The following is an 18,516-nucleotide window of genomic DNA, read 5'->3' on the forward strand; positions in this document are numbered from 1 at the left end:
GAGCAGTTCACAGACCTGATTTGTGCAATACCAACTAAAGGAACTGAAGTCTTATTACATGAAAATGTTTAACTGCAGAGACTTCTGTCTTTATAACTATTTTAATACTATTGAAATTTGAATCCAAATTTTTAAAGTATTCAGAGAATCTAGGAACTCTGAGAATAGGTACCATCCTAGCTCACAAATGAATTCACAGGAAGGCGTGAATGACTGATATCTGCTTTTCACTGTGTTGCTAGGTCCCAGGGTAATTTGCATTTTTAAATGTACCCTTGGAAAGGACCATGCATAACTTACCAGGAGGCATTATAAGGTGAAATGGCAGTCCTTGGGTCACCCAGGATGGTGAGAGACTCTTGAAACCCTTCAAAAGAAGCTCTGTCCAGGACATCAGCTCATGCTGTGCTTAAGGTGGGAGTAGACTGCACACACTCGGAAGGCCAGGGCAGGAGGCGTGTAAGGGAGGGTTGGAGTGGGGAGGTTCCAGGTCTCTGTTCCAGAAAAAGGATGGCTTCCCCAGATTTCCCTTCCAAATTGTCACTCTGCTTCCTAGTCAGCCCTGCTGATAAGGCTGGGCTCCCCCCAGCAATGCAGACAGGATCCCCACCCTCCCCCACCCCAGATACACATAGATTCTTCCTCTAGGCTGCTCTCACACACTCTCTTCTCTGCAGAGATGAGGTAAAGCATTCAATTCCCATAGAAGACCAGGAACCCAGGAGATGTGCCTGGTTCTGAGACTTGCTGTGTAACGTTGGGCATGTACATTCTCTGTACCTTCCTTTCTTCGTCTATAACAAGAGATTTGGATTAGACGGTTTCAGAGGTCACTTCCAGCCCTGACCACTCTGCTATGCTAGTTCTCCTCTCCTTATGTCACGAAAGGTCCTGTGGTGATGTGGAAGTGGCAGGGGCTTCTGATTCATACAAATATGAGTGCAAATTCTACTCAAGTTCTTTTTAGCTGGGTCATCTTAGCCAAGGTACCCAGCTTCTCTGAACTTCACTTTTCTCAAATTTAAATTAAGGATAATATCTTCTATTACATAGTCTTGTTGAAAGCATTAGAGACAAAAAACATAGTGTGCCTAGTTTGCTCTCAGTTAATGGTAGTTATTAGTATATTGGCTAAGGAAAGCTGTGAAAAGCCATGTGTGTAGTGGCTGAAAGCAGGGACATGGAAGTCCCACAGCCTGAGTCTGAATTCTAGTTTGGCCACTTTCTATCGTTGTCACCTTGCATAAGCAACTTAACTCTATACTTCCATGTCCTCATCTCTAAAATGGGAATAATCATTATACTTATCTCATAGAATTGCTGCAAGGGCAAAATTATTCAATAAATCGAACACTTAAGGCAATGTCATATAATAAGTACTCAAAAATATCAACTGTGTCATGAATAGCCTAGGGGGAGGTTTGTGGGTGGGTGTGTGGGTGGGGGGTGCTCTCACCACTCTCCATCTTCTCCCACCTCCACCTTTGCTAAGCTGAATCTGAAGTCCTATTCTCTTTCCATCATTCACCTCCACAGCCTATGGACCGACCAGTTTTCATCTAGCACTCAGAGCCTGGTGGCCCTCATCTTCCCTGGCTCTTTCAGGAAGCCCAACTCATTCCTAAGCCCTCCCTGAAACTGCCCTCCTCTGCCCCCTGCAGCCTGTTAGCTTGTTCCTGTAAACTCTGCGGAGCTAGACTTCACACAGCCTGTATGTGCCAAGGTAGTCAGCCCTTACGCAGAGCTCCGGGGCTGTCTGATCCACTAGAAGCATCGCAATGTGCTCAGAGAAAGGAATTGTGCTGCCTCTCTTATCTAGGTCCTGATAGCATTCACTGACCTTAAGTTCTTCCTCAGAGCTGCTCTAAATTTCTGCTACTCATTCTTGAGCTCTTTTTCAGGTCTTTACAAAACAAAAGTGAAAAACTCTTTTTTGCTCACTAGATTGGACAATATGTATACATTGTATGATACCCAGAGGCCAGGCTGTGAAAGAATGGGTACACTCATACTTTGATGGAGGGAACAGCTTCTTGGGAGGGAGGTTTAGGACTATCCATAAGAACTGAAAATAAGCATATCCTTGACCCACTGATGCCACTTCTAGGACTCTATCATGTAGAAGTATCTCTATCTGCTCAAAGATATTCTCACAAAGATGGATGTGCACTAAAGCACTATGACTGCAAAACTTGTAGGGGAAAAAGTAAGTAATAAACAGAATAACTATACAAAGGAGGACAACACAACTTTAAAAGGTGTGTGTGTGTGTGTATATATACACACACATATATGGAAACATTAAGCTAAAAATGGTACATTGCAGAAAAATATATATGTTCTGATCTCATTTAGGGAAAAAAAGCCCACTCTTTCCCCCCACATCTCAGCTGGGTGGAGGCTTCCTGCAAGTTCAGGCTGGCTCAGGACAGCCTGCACTGGGTCGAAAGCCCAGCCCCTTCCTTCCAGGCAAGTGGGTCAGCACCCCAGGATGGCCACACCCGGGGAAGGAAGGACTATTGAGGCCCCAGGGTCAGGACTCCTGCCCAGTGGAACAAAATGGTAGCAGCCTCCATTCTGAGGCAGACAGATGTGGGTTCAAATCAGGACTTCATCTCTTACCAGCTGAGTGACCTTGGACAAAGTTCCTCAGCACTCTGAGCCTCCACTTCCCCAACTATAAAATGGGATTAATAATACCTACTGGTGGGGAATTAAAAGAGACAATGTATGGAAGGGTACAAGACGATCTCATAAATGCCAGCCTCTCCCGGCCCCTCAAAGATTTCTTTTACTTTGCTTTCAAATTCCTGTAATTCAACCTCAACAGCACTCCTACTCATCAGCCCTTCCATCCTCCCCACCCTAATCCTGATTTGGTCTCCATGGTGGTTTCTTCCCAGGTCCATTTTCACTCCTCACTAGGTGACCACACTGAGATCTCCTCCACCACTGAGTTGAGTAAGACTCATGAAGAGAGTTCTCTCTGGGTAAAAACATCCTCTCCTCCTCGCCCCACCCACCTCCCCAGTGTGTCTCCTTTTCCTTCCCACCTGTGTCCTAGCTCCCACCCTTAGGCCTTCTTCAGGACATAATCCCATCAGTCATCTCCCCTTTCTCTCCTTGGCATCTTCAATCCATCCCTGCCCTCCACCCCCAACCTTATAATAAAGCTCAGATGGGTCCCATGGTAAAACACCCACTTCTCCAACCTGCTGCCCACCCCATCTCCCATCTTCTTTTACCACCAAACCACCTCCTTCTGACCCTCCTGCCACAAATCCGGGGACCTTTGTTTGGCCTCCTTCCTTGGGGCCCTCACTTTGACTTCTGGGCAACAGTGGAGACAGTTAGCCACAGGCCCTTGGAATCGCGCTCCTGGTTTTTGCGACTTGGATGCTCTGCAACGCCCAGGATTCTGCCCTGTGATACACCCCTCACACCTCCCGCAACCTGGCCCCTCTCTATCTTCCGAGATCAACCTGAGGGTCAGACTTCCATCTTGTTGCTGACAGAGTGACCGAGCTTGGGAAGAAAACGACCCGTGTTCTCTCTTTTTCAGAGTAGAACACTTAAGCCCAATAACATCCTCAAGTAACTTCCCCAAGGCCACACAGCGCGTGAGCAGAGCCCTGCAGGTTTTTTTTTTTTATCACGGAATCAAGTGCTTCCGGAACTTTCCCGCTCTCCGGAACTTCTTCCTTTCTACTCTGCACACTTTCTCCGCCCTAGAAAAGCCCAGCCAGGTGCATGTTAGCATAAAGACGTCCGTAATTAGCCTCCATTTCCGCCGGGTGGGTCATACACCGCTGCCTGGGTCCCAGCCTCTGGCCCGCGCACCCCCACCCCCTTATTCCTCGGCCGCGGGAATCCCGAGCACCGGCCCCGAGACGGGGCAGGAAGCGTTCGCAGAGGCTAGGCCCCTGCCCCACCCTGGCCAGCCGTCCCGGGACCCCACCTACGGTCTGTTTTCCTTCGCCTCCCGGCGCACGCAGCTCGCGCCTCCCGAGCGTGGGAGGGTTTGATTGACCTTGGCAAGAGGCAGCCAAGCTCTCAAAGGCCTCGGCCCCTTGCGGCCGCTCGGCGCCGGGGCTCCAGTTTTTGCCCCCACCATCTCTGTTTCTCGCCTGGCCGGGGCCCGGGGGAGGGGAGCTGGCAGGAGCCCACTTCGACCCTCGGCAGCAGCGCTCCGCTGCCGGAGACGAGATCTGATGAGAATGTCTTCCTGCAAATTAAGCCTTCTCGGGATTCTTCATCCGGTGCCGGCGGCGAGCCCGGCGCTCGGGGAGCCAGTCCTGGGGGCAGCGCGGGCGCAGCAGCGGTAGAGAGGGCTCAGCACCCCTCCCTGTGTCCCCATCCCTCCCGCCTGCACCCATGGTTGGCCGGCTCAGGGTCGGAGGGTAGAGCCCAACTACCAAGGCCTCCCAGAGAGAGTGCCAGCCGTGCCCCTCTGCCCGACTCGGGCTGCCCAAAGTGGCCGAGCACCTCTCCCCCTTCTCCCGCTTACCGGTGGGGAGACACCCTCCTGGGCCCTAGAGGAGAGACCCCTGGGGTCCAATCCAGTTTCTGCCTCGAGACAGCAGTGGTACTTGGACGATTGCTTCTCTGTTTCTCCAGGTGTTAAAAGGGGGTGACAGTACTTTTTGGTTGGCTCTCGTGAGCATTCATGATCCTACATGCCAAGAACCCGCCACAGGTTCCCAAGACATAGTAAGCCAAAGGCCCTACCCAGCATGACCCTCGAGCTTCAGGAACTCTGGGAACTCCCACCCCAATGTTTGCAAACGTTTCCACCTTCGTTTTTCTGTGAAAACGATCTGAAGCTTTCACTCTTAGAGAAGTCTGCAAGGGGTACAAGAGTTTCAAGTATATTTGGAAGAGCAAGAGGTAGAATTCTGGAACATGACGCTATCCTGGAAAAATCATAGACTCTAGGAAAATAAAAAGCAAATGTCCTAACGCAAGAACTTGGCCTAACACTGACTGCAGTCATGTAGGCTATGAATTTCGTTATTGTTTAATAACTATTATTATCCCCATTTCACAGACGAGGGAACTGTAGCTCAAGTGATTCCTCAAGGATTACAGAATTGTTTAAACAGCAAGGTTCCAAGTTGAACCCAGCTTCTCCAATTCCAAATCCTGTTCTCTTCTTTGCTACCCCACACTGCCTTTGGACAATACTATTTTGTACTGTTTATAGTTTCTGCATTTATCACTTTTTTTTCTTAGTATTGGTGATTTTTTTAAAGATTCCAGCCTGTTTTAACTGCACTGAAGGAAGACAAAGAGGAAAGTGTGTGTTTGCACTTGCTTCCAGATTCAAAATACCAAGCAGGGTGTTGGGGTGGGGTGGCAGGGATCAAGTGGCAGGGATGGTGAGATTCCAGGAGCTGGAGCGGCAGGGCATCTTGGGAAGCCCCTAAGGAGCCCCTCTGGTTCTAACCATGAAGCGTTGGTGCCTGAAACACAGTCCTCCCACGCTTCCCACACTAGGGATCCAGGAAGGGCTGTAAGTGCCCAGCCCCAGGCCTGCCCAGCTCTGTGGTAAGAAGGATGCTTGGCCCAGAGGTGGTCCAGCACTAGGCTGCTCGCCTCGGGGGTAGCTTCCTGGCAGCCAGGGCAGTACACACCTCTGGGAGGACACACAGAGAGGCATTCAGAGATTGAGACAGGGAGAGAAAAGGTGGGGAGGAAGCACTAGAATAAGGAGAGACAGGAACCCAGAGGGGAACAAGGGAGCTATTCAGAGTTAGAGAGGGGAGGCCGCTGGGGAGAGAAAGAAAAGACAGAGGAAAAGGGGAGAAAAAAGAAACAATCAGGCAAGGGGCGGGGGGGGGGGGAGCAGGAGGAGGGGAGACAGAGCAGAGAGGGAGAGAGTGGAGAAGAGGCAAAGCAGAGAGTAGCGAGAAAGGGAGAGGCATGAAGGAAAGAGAAGAGGAGAGGAGAAGAAAGGAAGGAGAGAAGGAGGGTAGAGGAGGAAGAGGAGGAGAGCCGAGAGGACCAGGGGAGGAGGGAAGAGGCAGTGACAAGAACTGGGAGAGGGAGGGGATAGAGCTAGCGGCGAGGAGGAGGGCTGTGGGGCCGGAGGGTGGGACCGTGTACTAAGCCTTTTCTTTCTCTTTTTTGGGGTGGGCGGCGGATCTCTGCCGAGATAACCCAGCCAAGCCCCCTGCCCCGCGTCCCAGCGAGGGGCCGCAGCTGTATAAATATCGGGGGTTGGGGAGCGGGGCTGCTGCCCAGGGGTCAGCGACACCGGAGAAGGCTTTGCTGTCATTAGCTAATTGAGCCCCAGATGTTAAGAAAAGGTTACGTCCTCCTCCGGAGAGTTTTTCTTTTTAAACACTTTACACAGATTCCCCAGCCAAAATGGCCGGGAGGCGCCGGGGCCCGCACCCACCCCACACCCAGCCCACTCCCCCCGTCCCACTCCCCAGGGCCCCAGGCCCCCGGGCTCCCGGAAGCCGCCAGCCGCGGCCGCTGCCCCTGTAATCCCAGTGGCCTGCCCGGAGGCGCGGCGGGCAGGAGCCGGGACCACCGGCGGCGGAGCCAGCCCCCAGCCGGGGCCGCCGACTGGGAGGTCAGCCCAGAGGGAGGGCGGCGGGGAGCGGGGGACCCCGGGGAGAGGGGCTCTCAGGCTCTTAATCCCCCTGAAGGTTGCAGATCAAAGGCGCTAGCGCAGAAGCAGAGGCGGTGCGGGTGGGGGGCGGGAGCTGGCTCTGGCCGCAGCCCTCCCCTCAACCCCATGGGCTGGGTCTCCCGGCCCAGGACCCCAGGCTGCCAGCCCAGGGGGAAGGGGCTCCGGCTGCAGGGTGAGGACCGCAGGCCCACGGGAAAGCCGGCCAAGCGCCCCCACAGTGCCTTCATGGAACTTCCCCCTCCCGGGGGGCTGAGGGAAAGGTGTGTGTCCTTCCCACCTCCAGAGAACAAAACTCCAGAATGCCAGACACTTGACATATATTCTTTCATTTACTTTTCACAATAATCTAATGGGGTTTTAAAAATTATTATTATTGGTTCATAAGCGAGGAAATAGGCGTCCGAGAGGTTAAAGCCACTTGCCCAAGGACACACATCTTTAGGAAGTAGCAGGGCGAAAATTAATTCCACAGGGCTCAAGGCCCTGCCTTGCCCTTACCCCTCACTACTCTCCTCTAGCCCTTCTATCCTTACCTCTTCTCTCCCATCCTATCCTCCTCCTCTGTCCTCCCAGACTCCTTCAGCCCCCAAGAAGGGAGCCACCCACCTGTGGCCCTGACAAGTGGGGTGGAGTGGGGGTACAGCTTGTGCCAAGGGCGCGGCCAATGTGGCAACACCTACAGGCTAAATGTGCGGGATGGGGCTGGGCAAGCATGTGCCTGGGTTGAATCTGAGCTGAAAGAATGTTCATGCTGCCCCTGCCCCAGAGGTGGAGCTCCCTGCTCAGAATAGAACCGAGCAAGTCAGAGCTGGAAGGGGCCTTGGAGATGAACTGATCCAGCCCTCTTGTTTGACAGATAAAGCTGAGCCCCAGAGAGGTGATGTGTCCTCCCCAAGATCACACAGCTGTTTGGTGGCAGAGCAGGAATAAGAGCCCAAGAAGTGCCCTTGACTGAGTGCCTTGGTGTCTCACACTGGAATAGCTCTGCACACCTGATCTTGTTTAGCCCTTCAGCAACACTACAAGGTGAAGATTATCATCTGTGTTCTAGACATGAGGAAACTGAAGTGTGGAGAAGCTAAGGGTACCCCAGGTCTCCCATCTAGAACGTGATAGAGCTGGTTTCGAACCCAGACCTTCCTAAAAACTTCCCTTTCCATGCCCCCAGGATACTGGGGCTAAGGAGTAGGGATTGAGGGATGGAGAGGGTATCATGAGCTCAACAGCTCTGGAGACACAAGGGAAAGAGGACATAGGCTGGGAAAAGTCCTTTCCTACAACTTTAGATTGACCCTCCATGGCTTCCCTGAGTGGACCAAATACTGAGGTGCTTCCAGAATTCCCTTTTGAGTGTCAGTGGTGGGGTGGGTAGAATTGGCTCGTGGCCCTTCTGGATTGTGAGGGTATGGAAATGCAGGAGAGGCTTTAATTTACAGGCTCCCTCTGATTTCCTGCCTAGGGGAGGCTGTGGTTCAGGTCTAGGCCCTACAGCTTGGCTGTTTCATCCCCAACCCACACCTGGCTTCTCAAGGGGCACCGTCAATGCCATCTCACCCCAGCTCCATAGACAGACTCCAAAAGCTTCATCCTGATACCTCTCTCCCTTCTCAGCTTCCTTCTATGGCCCTGCCCCACCTCTTCTTAGCTTCTCACTGACTCCATTTCACTCATTCATCCATAAATACATTCCACAAAAATTTGTCACATATGGACTATGTGTCAAGGCACTGGGCCAAGCACTGGGGATACAGCAGGAAGTAGACTGCCCTTTTGGCGCTTGCAGTCTAGCAAGAATGCAGAATTAATCAAACAAATATGTAAATAAATATATAATTTCAAATTGGTGTTAGGAAGCAAAGTACCAGGAGTTTTGAGAAGTTATAACAATAAGAGGTCTGTATGTATGAGATGATTATTGAGACAATAGAGACTAAAGATTATTATTACTTACAATTACCCAAACTGGAGGGCTGAGGCAATCATGCCCACATACCACCTGCAATTCTAGGGTGGGTCACAACCCAGTCTGTCCCTGAGGGCCCAGCTGACATGGGTGAGAGTGAGATGATTAGATGGTGGCCCCAATGCTGACAGTCCCCTCTGCTACCCAGCTTGGGATGAAGCGGTGCCCAGTTCAGAGGTGGTGAGGAGGCTGGAGGCACCTCTGGGCTGGGTCTGGAGGAACAGACCATGTGCCCAGCTGATGGGTGTGTGAGCCTCTGACATCACTCCAGGGAGAAATCCCTCCCTGCTCTGCCTTCTAACCAGGTCCTCCATTGGCACTCACACGTACTCTGGCACTCTCCTCCACTCTTTAGGGAAGAGCTGGACAAGACTGTGAAAAGTGTAATAGAGCTAGACAGGCCCTGCCTTGAGGTCAGGCAACCTTGGGCTCAAACCCCACTTCAGCCAGTTCCTGACTGTGTGACCTCCAGCAAGCTCTTGGTGTCCTTGAGCTTCCTGTCCCCTCTCTGTTCTTGGAGAGAGAGAAAAAGAGCCTGGCCATGTATGGCTGCGAGGAATTGATGAGCTCAGGCATGGAAAGCACCGAATATAGTGTCTGGCCCCATGGTTCACCATTAATAAATGACAGCTGGTCGCTCTGATTATATAACAGGATAATTAATATATAATGATAATAAAAGAAACCTCACTCATGCCCTCTGGGCTCCCACCTGGTTCCCTGAGCCCCTCTGGGAGGTCACTCCCACAGTCGACCTCCTGTGAGAAAGAGTTTTACAGCTCCATGAAAATCATCTTAGCAACTGCAGAACCTCTTGAGGTCAAGGCAGGACACACAGTAGGTGCTCAGCATTGACTGGGTAGTTGGGAAGAGGTGGGAAGTTAGAGTCTGGGAGACGCCCAAGTATGCTGCTAGGGGCAGTGCCTCCTGGCTCCAAACCCCAGGCTCTCTGAGCCCCAGGCGGGCTGCCCCACCATACTGGGTAGCGCCTGGCCCAGCTCTATGCTCTTCATAGGCAAAGCACCAGGCTGGAGAGGTCTGGCCTAGATGAGCCTTCCCAGCCAGCCAGGCAGAGTCCCAGCCACGGCCACCGCGCCTGCTCCAGCCGCTGCAGGGCACAGTGCACACCTGGAACCCATTAGGCCTGGCCAGGAGCTTGTTCCCTCTCAGCATAAATAGAGTGAAGGGTTTGTTTTGACTACTTTAAATTGTGCAGATTTTAGGGCCTGAGAATTGGAAGCCCCCAGTGCCCTGATGGACAAACAGACTAAGGGACAGAGGGCTGAGGCAGCAGGAAGAGTCCAGTCTGGTTCCGGTTACTTGTCACCGACTGCTTAGCTGGGTGAGGATCATCACAGCCACACTCCATGGAGTGCATGCTGTGGGCATGATGCTTACATATGTGTCCTACCTCCCAGCAACCATGCAGGGTAAAAATTAAGAGTCCCTGACTTCTGGATGAGGAGAGGCAGTGACTTGCCCAAGGTCACTCGGCTAGTGTGTGGCAGATCTGGATTCCATACCAAGCTTGTCTGATGCCAAGGCTTTCCAGGGACCATCAAGACTGCAGTGGGGTGGGGCAGAGCCCTGTGTCACTGTCGGGAACTCAAGACACACACAACTACAGTTGCTCAGACCCTCACCCCCGCCAGAGGACAGGAGTCTGAACCTCTGCACTGGGCTCCTTCTCCCAAGTCGCCAGCTCCTGACCTCAACTGCCCCAGGCAGTTGTGCCCCCCAGGTCAGGGTCAGGTTGACCTTGGCAGGAGGGAGAGTTTGTGGGCGCTGGGCTGCTGCCAAGGCCTCACGAAATGAAAGGGAACCTTGTCCATTCCCACACAGGGCCCATTCTCTGAGCATCTCGAGCCAGCCCAGCCCCCATGGAGGGACCTGATCCCTCTTCGCCAGCTATTCATAGACTCACGGAAGAGCATCCGTTGCCAGGGGCAGGGCCCTTAGACGTCCCCAGGCCCAGCCCATAAAGTTTACAGTTATGGAAACTGAGGCCCAGGGAAAGGAAGGACTCCCTCAAGGCCACACAGTGAGTTAATGGCAGAGCAAAAACCCAGACCATTGCTTCCGAGGCCTAAACCTTTTCCCCAGGATCTGGGCCTCACCCTAAACAGGCAGCCTGCCTTACCTCCCTCCCTCCCTCCTGGAGACATCCACAGCTGTGCTCTCTGACCCCCTTTTCACTTCCACAGAGGGACCAGCATTATGGTTGGACTCTCCATGTCTATCTTTTCAGTCATCTCAGCTACCCAACCTGGAAGGCACTGTCTTGTGAGGCGGGGATTGCCCAGTCCGTGGGAGTGGTCAAGCAGTGGCTAGTTGCCTGCTTGTCATGGAAGTTGCCGAGTGGGGATCCTGCTGTCTGAGAAATGGTCTCTCTAGACGTTCCCAGCTGACACGCCTAGACTCCTCACAACCCTGGGACAACCTAAGAGAAGAAGAGCCTCCCAAGAACAGTAGGCCCAGAGGGCCAAAGAGCCACCACAGCATGTGCATACTGACCCCGTCCATCCTCCCACGAGGGGAGAAGAAAGATTTGTAAAGGTTCTCTCTGAGACCCTATAAGCCACCCCCTGGCCTCCAGGCTTCTCATGCTTCCTTCACCACAGGGAGCCCACACCTTCAGACAACAGAGGTTTTGTCAGAGGTCCCCACAGGAGCCACCCAAAGAAGTCCAGGCTTTCTTAGGCCTCTGATTCCATTGTCCCCTGCATCTTGGGGCACAGACCCTTGAGGCTGTTATCAGGGTATGAGATCCCAGAGGAAAACAATGCCTTCTGGAAAAGGGGAACCCCAACCCCATCCCAATTCTCCCCAAGCTATGCCCTCAGCATGGCCCAGCCCAGTAGGTCTGTTCCAGCTCAAGAGTAGGGACCTGGAGTGACCTGGGCCAATGCCTCCCCACTCCCTAACCACCCACATACACACTCTACGGGTTCCCCTCAAAGAAAGTGTCCTGACACCTAGAGAAGAAGGTGAGCCTGAGGGTGGGGAGGGGAGCTGAGGGCAGAGGATGGGTTGGTCAGTTTTTGTTTTTGTTTTTGTTTTTAAATTATCATATAATGTAGATGCAAAGAAAATACTATTTTCTAGGAAATAAACACACTGCTGCCTGTCAGCATTCTCACAGAGGTACAGACTGCATCTCAAAAATCAGCCAAGACCCTTTTGCTGGTTGAAATATCTCCATGTAACATAATGAGTATCTGGTTGAGGCTCAGGTCCAGCAGGGACTGGACAGCAGCCCAAAGAGGTCCTGAGGGGCTCTGTCAGTAGCCCCAGGAATCTGAATGGGGTTGGAGCAAGGGACAGGAACAGGGCCTTGGGAAGAACACCTAGAAGGGAAGGGCTGAGAAAACAGCGCTGTTGGACCTTTGCAGGAAGAGGCCAGTGGTGGGCAAGACTAGGGGTTAGGACAGCTGATGTTCAAGTTCACATGGTAGGCGGCATCCTCCTGCCACAGCCCAGACCTTTGGTGATGGCCTATAAGGTACAGCCCAGAGTTCCTGTGTCCCAGGTGGAAGGGTGAGGAGAAGCACACACTTGTTGAGAGTCCTTGGAAATACTGAGGGCTGTGAGGGTTTTTGTGTTACTGGGGCAACTTTATTATTATTAACACTTAAGTATTAAAGGAAAAAGGTGATCTTTGGAAGGCTAAAACTTGCAGACATCCAAAAGGTAGATACAAAATAAACAACAGCCTTTGACTAAGAACCTGCCAATGCAGAGCACTTAACATACACTGTCTCACTCACTGGCATACCAGCCCTGCCAGGGAGGCATTATTATGCCCATTTGAGAGATGCAGAAACTGAGGATCTGAGAGACTATGTGTCCAGCCCAAGACTACAGTTATTAAGTTGCAGAACCTAGACTCTTAACTGTTGTCATGCCCACTCCAGAGCAATATTCTTTCCCCTGCAGTACAGCACTGAGGGCTAGAATGTTCAGGGATTGCCAGGTTGGGGCTGGACCACCTCCCTCGCCCATTACACACACACACCCTTACATCTGAGGAGCCTGAGGTACCTAGAGAGGTGAAGCAGCTTGTCTGAAATCACACAGTTCCTCAGGAGTTGAACCAGGGCAGAATTTAGGACAATAAAAATGTTCTGAATTGCTAACCAGAGGGAAACTCTGCACACCCCCGCCCCCGCCCCCATCAATCTGTCATAGACACCCTGATTCAGCTCCTGTAGTTGTAAGTTGTTTTCTCAGACCCCCTCCCCCAAACACACCTGTTGTTTTGGGGGTTTTGAGGCAGGGCCCTTTGAACAGGATGCTGCCCCCTCATTTCAGACCTTCCTCCCCTCACAGCCCATCGGATGGCTTGCACCCCCTCCCCCTCCCCCTCTCTGGCCTCAGCCCCCAAGGGACCCTGGGTCTCTGGTTTTTGTCAGGTCTGAGAGCTGGTGGGATTGATTTATGAGAGGAGCCCCTACCCCCACCTCACCCTGAGCCCTTGGTCCTCCTCCTCCTTCTCCTCCTTCTCCTCCTCTTCCTCTTCCAACTCCTCCTCCCCTGCCTGACTGCCTGCTCAGTTTTCCACAGAGTCAGGATTTCCCTGGGGCTGGGGGCTCCAAGCCAAGAACAACACAAGACCGGTTCCCCCACCTCCCCTGCCCCTCCCATCCCCCTCCAGCTCACTCACCCGCCACAGCGGCCCCCTCAGTTGAGAGGAGGGGTTGAGAGGAGAGGTCCGGGCCCTGCCTGAGCCCCGAGGAGGGGCCAGAAGCCGAGGCCCCTCCCATCTTGAGCCATGGCTGCCCTCCGCTTTATTCCCTCAGAAGTGCCTTTCTTCCAGGGCTCGCGTTAGCGAGTGCACAGAGGAGGACTCTGGAAGTCCACACGGGTGGGGGAAAACAGAATTCTGAGAGCTCGCTGAAGTGGGGTGGGGGTTGTCAAGAGTGGTGAACAAGTCTCGAGACCCACACTCTGAGGGAGCAGGTCAGTGAAGCCCGGGAAATCTACATTAGGGGCAAAGCAGAAAGGATCCTGGGAGCCTCTATTGGTTCTGCGAGAGGGAAGAGCAGAGGCTTCTGAGACCCTCACACTGGAGGGGGTGGGGAGCAGGGGCTCCAGAGGGTTAGTGGGCTTAGGAAGGAGTGAGCAAGGGGGTCCCAATCAGTCTCTGGTTCCCTCTCCAGGGAGAAAGTAGACAGGGGCAGTAAGTAGGACAGGGCAGAATCCTGCGTGATGGGAGCGGTGTCGGAGGAGCTGCAAGCCAGGCAGACCCCCGCGCGGAGACCCGGGTAGGGGAGGGTCAGGTCAGAAAGGGGGCGGGGTCGTGGCTTGTATCTGAGTCCTCCTTCCATCCGGTCCTCAGACTTGATTTTGGCCCTTGAATCTAGTCCGGGAGGTATGGAAGTGAGGTGGCTGAGGAAACTTGCTTCCTCCCTGAGAAGGGGTCTAGACACCCACGGCAGGCGGACTGACAGAACTTCTCCTTAGAAAAGAGCTCCCTGGAGCTCCGCCTGCGGCCGGCCGGGCGGCCAGCGGGACAGGAAGCCGGCTCTAGAAGAGCAGCCTGCTGTCCCGCCCGGCCACTCCCTCCCTCAGCCCGGCCCCTAGCCGCTCCCCCACCCCACCCCCATCAGACGAGGCCTACAAGCCTCTCCAGGCGGTGTGAACCCGGGTGACCCCTCCAAGGTTGCCTCTTTCACACAGCAGCTCCTTTGATGAGTCTCTGAAGGCCTTGGTTTTCCTCCGCTGTGTGCCCCTGCCTGGCCCCGCAGTGAACCCCCCACCGCCCACCCCTCCCCTCTGTTCAGACCCAAGCCCAGCCCTGGCTCTGACTGAGGAGGAGAGGCATTCCCCAGGCTGCCCAGGTCAGCTCTGCTCTGTGAGGGGCCCCTCCAGACACCTCCCCAGTTAGGACAAGGAATGAGAATTCATTTTTTAAGTCATACCTCAAAGCCTTACCAATGGATTCCTCCCCACCCGGCCCTGGGCCCTTGGCTGACCAAGTTCATCCTTGTACCCTCAGGCTCAGCACAGAGCAGGAGACTTAAAAGGGAAACAGAAATTATGAATGAATTCTTGGTAAGATGGAGAGTCACAGGGGCTGCTTTGCTTCAGAAGTAGAACAGGAACAGGGACGGGGGAGGGATGTGGCAGGGTCACAGCTGGGCAGTCTTAGAGTGTCAATGATGGTCTAGCCCTGTTCCCTTCAGGAAGGCCAGATGGGTGCTTGGGGCACCTGACTTCTCCCTCCTGTGTCACAGAAGGCAGCCCAGGGGACTGCTGCCCCCTTCTACCTAAGGCAGTTCAGGCCTGGGCTCCTCTTGGAAACGCTCATCAGAGTCCTGTCCAGCCCCTCCCCCCTCAGCCAGGGCCCAACCTCCTCCACTCCCCTTATAACTCCCCTTTCCCCCAGGCCAAATCTGGCCAATTTGTTCTGAGACAGGGTTCTGGTTTCATAGCCTCATTTGAATTATTTCCAAGCAGAATTCCTGCCTCCTCCTTTGCAAAGCTCTGCCCTCCCCTCCCCCAGCCTCCCTTCTGCCAGAGCTGCTGCCTCAGCCAAGGCTGGTGTGGAAGGAGAAGGGATGACCAGTCCCCACAAACACTCGACATGCTGCTGACATGAGAGAGGGGCCATCCCCCATCTCTGAGCGCGGCCTCCACACAGCTTGCACCCTAAAGGGGAAGCCCTGCAGGCTGGCCACTCCAAGCTCTGTCTCAGGCCTGAGAAGGTGGGATCTTGGGCTCCGCTGGCTGTCCCTTCTGGGGCCTCAGTGGCCGTACCTGTGCTGGGAGCAGATGATGTTCTAGAGCTGAGCCAAGAGCCCAGCTCTGCCCACAGTAGAGTTTAGCTGTCAAACTAGAGCAAATCCCCATCGTGTGCTAGCCACCCTGCCCCCGCCCCTGAACACATTCTCTAGTCCCCAGGAGCAAGAAAATCTCTGTTTCAGATATCATAACAAGGGTACTGCCCCTGTGCACAGCCAGACTTGTGAAAAAATTACAGCACCCCCCGGGGTGTTGATTCATGCTTCCTAACACTTCTTACCAACAGAAAGATCGGGCAGAGGTCCCATTCTCCCACCTCCTTCCCAAGACTGTTCTGACCCAGAGTCAGATCCATGGGGTAGAAGGTCGCTTTCTCCAGGACCTACGCCCAGAAGGTAGGCAGAAAAAAAATTTCTACCTTTGTTTACAAAAAAAGGAATATGGGGCCCAGAGATCTCTATAAATTGTCTAAGATCACACAGCAAAACTTGAGCCCTGGCCACCTGACCCACAGGCTGAGGTGTCCACCATCCCCACTGCTGCTGGGTCTGGGTCAGCCTGGAGGGCACTCTTCAGCTCAGGACGCTTGGTCCTCCTCCCTCTTAGGGGCTGCTGAGCAACCATCTGCAAACCCCTCTTCTGGGAGGTGATCATAGAGACAGGTCCAACAATCTGTTCTACAGTTCAGGTGTGTCATTTCCTGAGCCCTCGGGTTGGGGCTGGGGTTGGGCATGGCCCTGTTGGCACTGATTCAGCATCTTCATTTTGCACACGCAGATCTAGGCTTCCAGCGTAGAGCAGCATGTGAAGCCAGAGGCCCTGGGGCTGAGTCAAACAGAACATCACCCTAATCTTCCCCATGCCACTAAAGCCTCTTGTCTCCTCTTCCAGACCCTGTGGGTTCCCTGCTTCAAGGCCCCCTCTCTAAGTTACCACTCTTGTCAAGTGTCAGATAACCTGGGTTCAAATACAGGCTATAACCTTCACTGGGCGTGTGACCTTGGGTAAGTCATTTCCCTGTGCCTCAGTTTCCTTATCTGTAAAATGGAGTAATAACGTCTTCCTCACAACCTCATAGAGTTCTATGGAGATGAAGCTACATAAAAAGTCTAGTACAAGACAGTCATTCCCTTCTCCTTCCTTCATATATCCTGTGTTCAAGCCCAGTGTAAGCCGTTTAAGAGGAGAAAGTGCCTCCAGCAGAATCAAAAGTCCCGCTACTCAGTATTAGAGATAACTGTGAAACCCGGGGCAAGATGCCTAGCCTCTGTTCTTCCACCTTGAAAACATATCAACATGGTGGAGATAAGATGAGACAAGAGAGGTAAAAATAAGAGCAGTGGGAAAGGGGAAAAGGTACAAATCCCAGTTTCTGGCTTCCTTTAACCCACATGCTCCACACACGCTCACACTGTGGAAGAAGGCCTGTTCCTGGGTCCGAGGAGGAACCCTCTCCTCTTTCCTCCCAGGGCCGTTCTTTGGTCTCCCTGATTCATCCTCCGCAACAAGCAGCTCTTTTTTTGTTTAGCATGGAGTGGGCTGTCCTGCCTGCTGGTGCCTGGCCCAAAGAGGGAGGGCCAGGGGCTGTGGTGAGGGTCTGGCCTCCTCAGAGGCTCCATAGCTAGGAGCCCACTCCCACTTGCACCCTCACGCCTTGGGAGAGTCCCAAGGACCTGACGTTGGGGGAACTGAAAGCAGGAGAAGGCTTCTCCAGGAGATTCCCATGAGGATGTGCTGGTCCCCAGATGCCATGGGGACCCTAGACCTGTAACATCATCACTTACGCTTCTTCCTAAACAGACACATAGCAGAGTCCTTAGCTTATCTCCTCCCAGAAAAAAAAAAGAAACCTATATACTTTATTGCTTCTTGAAAGCATTTGTTAATGGCCTACTACGTGCCACACACTTCCTTTGCATTCTCTTGTTTCATTTTTTTGGTAACTAGGTGATGCCATTAGTTCATTTTACAGCTAAGAAAACTCAGAAAAGTTAAGTGAATTGTCCAAAGCCACACAGCTCCCATGCAGTAGAGCTGAGGACTTATAATTGGATGACTTCAGAGATGGATCCTGCCTTCTAACTGAGCAAGGCCTCATTCCTTCCAGTCTGCCCGACTGCTACTTCCTAAAACCCCTTCTCTACCTGAGAATAGATATGGCTGCCCTGCCAGCCCCAGAGAACACCCCTCTCCCTCGACACTGTGCCCCTGACATCTTCTATGATGCCTATTAGTTTCCCACTCTAATCACAGACTTCCAACCCTGTATCTGCTTGTGTCCTGGTGCTCCAGGGTTAGGCCTATTAAACAGACCACCCAGGGGACAGAGGGAGGAGTCCCCCCAGTCACCACTCACCTGATTCCTAGGCTGGTTGTTTGGAAGGTGGTTTCCCTGGACATCAAGGCAGGAGAGCAGGAAAGGAATCAGGATGGCTGGAATCTATTCCAGGATGTCTGTGTACTTGAGGGTGGGGAAGTGTTTAGGAGCAAGCTTTGGTGCCTGGTTGTGGGTTTGTGGGGGGTAGGTAGGGCAGGACAGATTCTATATACCAATGTGGAAGAAATGGCCAAGAGAAGTCATAGATATATCTGGGGGAAAGGATAGAAACTATAATTTGTGGGTTTTCTTATTCTCTTTTACAGCCCTAAATATAGGAATTCATTTCTTTATCCAGCCAACCATCTAAACATCCACTCATCCATTCAACCATCCACTAACCCAATCATCTAGCTATCTAATTATCAGATCTAATTATCTAATTATCTGTCCATTCATTTATCCTTTCATCCATATACCCATTGTTTTATTCATTCATCCACCCTACCATTCATCCATCTTTCTATCCACATCCATGTATCTACTCATTCATCCATTCACTCATTCATCTACTTAACTATCTTCTCATCTGTTTATGTGTAGCCTGTAGCCGCTCATTTCCATCCCTCCATCCATCCTTCTATCCACTCATCCATTCACCTATTCTTTCATCTCTTCACCTATTTATCCATCCATCCATCCATCATCCATCCGTCCATGCATTCTCTCTTCTATACACCTACTTGCCTATTCTTTCATCCATCCTACTATTCATCCATCCACGTATCCATTCATCTATCCATTCACCTACCTGTCATCCAGTTATTCAACTATAATCATTCATACATACAT

The 18,516-nt window shown here is 52.6% G+C and overlaps 1 long non-coding RNA gene across 3 annotated transcripts in view; it reads right to left on the reverse strand.

The window, feature by feature from the left end:
- The window catches only part of LOC123618101 (uncharacterized), a 28,678-nt gene extending 14,602 nt beyond the window's left edge, over positions 1-14,076 (reverse strand). Inside the window, exons 1-2 of one of the 3 annotated variants that reach the window (XR_006726457.2) lie at positions 3,959-4,496; positions 301-794 (exon numbers count right to left, since the gene is read on the reverse strand). This is a non-coding gene — a long non-coding RNA (uncharacterized LOC123618101). The other 2 variants (XR_012507966.1, XR_012507970.1) reach the window with 2 other exon arrangements.
- Positions 14,077-18,516: the final 4,440 nt, after the last annotated feature.

This window comes from Camelus bactrianus, chromosome 1, assembly GCF_048773025.1.
Source record: "Camelus bactrianus isolate YW-2024 breed Bactrian camel chromosome 1, ASM4877302v1, whole genome shotgun sequence".
NCBI lineage: Eukaryota > Metazoa > Chordata > Mammalia > Artiodactyla > Camelidae > Camelus > Camelus bactrianus.